The following is a 2,849-nucleotide window of genomic DNA, read 5'->3' as shown; positions in this document are numbered from 1 at the left end:
GAAAAATCTCTATCCCATCCACACCCTACTCCTTTCCCCTGCCGAGTGAGTCACGCCTACCCCGAAAGGGAAATGGCTTAATGGTGTAATAATAATAAAAAATCTCTAAGGTTGAAAATGCATTTTTTGATAAAACTTCTTTATTTTCTTATTTATTTTATTTTTTAAATGATAATGTAAACGTTTTTCATTGAAAATTTATCTGTTTATTTAAAAATGTTTTTTATTCTTGTTTTAAAATTTATTTATAAAATTTCGAATTTTTGTTTTTTGTTGGAAATTATTTGTTTGCAATCGATTTTCTGCTTGAAAATTTAAATATTTTTTTGAAACTTTGATTTTTGGTGTTTGATGATTATTTTTAACTGAAAATGTAACAATTCAATTTCTCCTTGAAACATTATTTTTTGCTGTAGATTTAATTGTTTTTTATCCAAAATTAATTTGTTTAATGCAAATTTAATTGTTCCATTTTTTTTAAAAGATAATCTTTTTTACTTAAAAATTAATTTCTTTTGTTGCAAATTCCATTTTTTATCTGAAAATTAAACTAGTCCATTTTTGATTTCATGCTAATTGTGTCAGTCTAAAATTCGTTTCTAAAGATGAAAATTGAACAATTCTGTTGCAATTTTTTCCTTGAAAAATTATCTTTTTAATTATAAATTTATCTTTTAATTTCTTTAGTGGCAAATTATTCTTCTTCTTTGAAATTTAATTTTTTTTTTAATTTAAAAATCCATTCAGTTGGTTTAAGCTTTGCATTTTTTTGGGGTTAAAAATTAATTTTTTGAACTGTAAACTTAAGTATAAACTGTAATTTGCAGTTAAAAAATGTATTTTTTAAGAGTAATTTCTTAGGTTGAAAATTAAAACTATTTTGTCAAAAATTTCGTTTTTATTTGTTAAGAATTAATTTTTTGTTAAAAATATGACTAGACATGCAGCACTGAATTTAAAACATTTTAGACCCAACAATCTGGCCTCCTATATATATTTACGTGAAGTAAATTGTATTTTCCTCTTTGCAATAAGTCAAATGGTTCTAATGTAATTCGGGACTACAAAAAACCGAAATAAATTTGAGTAGCAGCTACTATCGGCGAGAAAACTATAGGCATCTGCCTTTAAAGCTTAACAACTCAGTCAAAAAAAGTGCTAGACGTTTATGTAAAAAAGTTGTTGTGCTTAGCAGACTGAAAAATGTAAAAAAAAGTAAGGATTTTTGGGTACATTTAAGAACAGTCAAGTTTAGAGCAGTATTTCTTATACAAGGGAAGATGGAAATAATTTGAAAAAATTCATAAGTATGAGGAAAATTGTTGTGAACCAGTTGCAATTGAGAAATTAAAAAAATAATAAAAATTGTTACTTAAAAGTACAAAAATGTGCAACTAAGGATGTGCTAGTCTTCTTTTTTGTGAAAATCGCGATATTTTTAGACATTTTTTTTGTTGGAAAACAAGTGATAGAAAGCAGGGGGGGGGGCCTTTTTTGTTTTACTGCCGACTACTGGTGCCATTCTTCGTTGTGCTAGCATTTTTTTGACTGAGTTGTTAAGCTTTAAATGCATGCCTTTAGTTTTCTCACTGATAGTAGATCGTCATTTATCAAGTCGGGAGAGCTCGGATTCGGGTTCGTGCATTTTCGGTTTTGCACGAGGCTGGTCTTCGCAACATTTGACAGAGCCGTCTCGGCGACACGCCAATAGAAAAACACCCGTAGCTACCCGCAGACTGGCAAACACGAAATATACCAAACCATGCAACAATGAAATATGAAATGGGAAGATGTGACCTTGGTCCATTCGCACAAGCCTACACAAGTTAACTGCCCGTGCGCACGCAAAGCAGCTTATCGGTGTTAGTTTTCGCACCGCATAGTGTCGATTGTATGTTTATACCACTCTAACCTCAAAATCTCATCTTTCACATGATTTCTTCGCCTTTCGTAGTATAAAATACTGTTCGATATTTGTGTGAGAGGTGATTTTTAGCGAATGAAACTTTTCTTACCCGCTTAGCTCGTGCGAAAAGCGTCTCATTCGCTAACCTTTCACACACGTATCGAAATGTATTATTCTCGCTCCGCCTTAATGTTTGATTTTACACTGTCCAATGAAATTTTAAGTTTAGATTAGGAGTTTTACATCTCCTCGGTCTACTTCGTTAGTATTTTCAACACTTAGAAGTTGAGAGTTCGTAAATTTACCAACTTTACACTAGAGAAGTGTATTTTAAAAGGAGAAAAATGCTTTTTCGCACCAAAACATCGCACCGTATCATTACAACTTTGCACTTCGGTGTGACGTTGTACGAATTTTTTTTAACAGTGTGGGAGGAGCTTTTAAAAAGCAAAGATATAGAGGGCGCATGGAGAATGTTCCGGGATATCACTGTCATGTTTGCGATCGAAGTGTGTGGTAGCGCGGTGATGCGTGGTGTCATGATAAAATTCAGCCTGCCCAAAAAACCAAGAGAGAAGCGTAAAGTAGAACTTTGATTATCGCAGGTCTTAGCAATGATGAAAGAAATAGATGTACAAATGATTACAGACACGAAAAGAGGATACTCAAACGATTAATTAAGAAAAGTAAAGATAACATTAGAGCAGAAGAAGAGAAGAAAATACAAAACGACTTTGAAGGAAGTAAGAAACTGCTTTATAAAAAAATGAAAGGAAATGAAAGTACAGAGTTTGTCAACATAAGAAATAGTAATGTGGATATGCTAAATGAAGCAGACGGGATACTAGAGGCTTTCAGAGACTATTTTAGGAGACAATTCGGAGATGAAACTATAGGACACCACAACTGCGATGTTGAACACGATGCGTTGGAAAACTCAATT

The 2,849-nt window shown here is 32.2% G+C and overlaps 1 protein-coding gene across 1 annotated transcript in view; it reads left to right on the top strand.

The window, feature by feature from the left end:
* LOC117173667 (dehydrogenase/reductase SDR family member 7-like) overlaps positions 1-2,849 on the top strand; it is a 65,431-nt gene that overhangs the window by 51,964 nt on the left and 10,618 nt on the right. The window lies entirely within an intron of this gene.

This window comes from Belonocnema kinseyi, chromosome 5 (genome assembly GCF_010883055.1).
Source record: "Belonocnema kinseyi isolate 2016_QV_RU_SX_M_011 chromosome 5, B_treatae_v1, whole genome shotgun sequence".
NCBI classification, from domain to species: Eukaryota; Metazoa; Arthropoda; class Insecta; order Hymenoptera; family Cynipidae; genus Belonocnema; species Belonocnema kinseyi.
The sequence above is the reverse complement of the archived record's forward strand: the minus strand, read 5'-3'. Positions and strand labels throughout refer to the sequence as shown.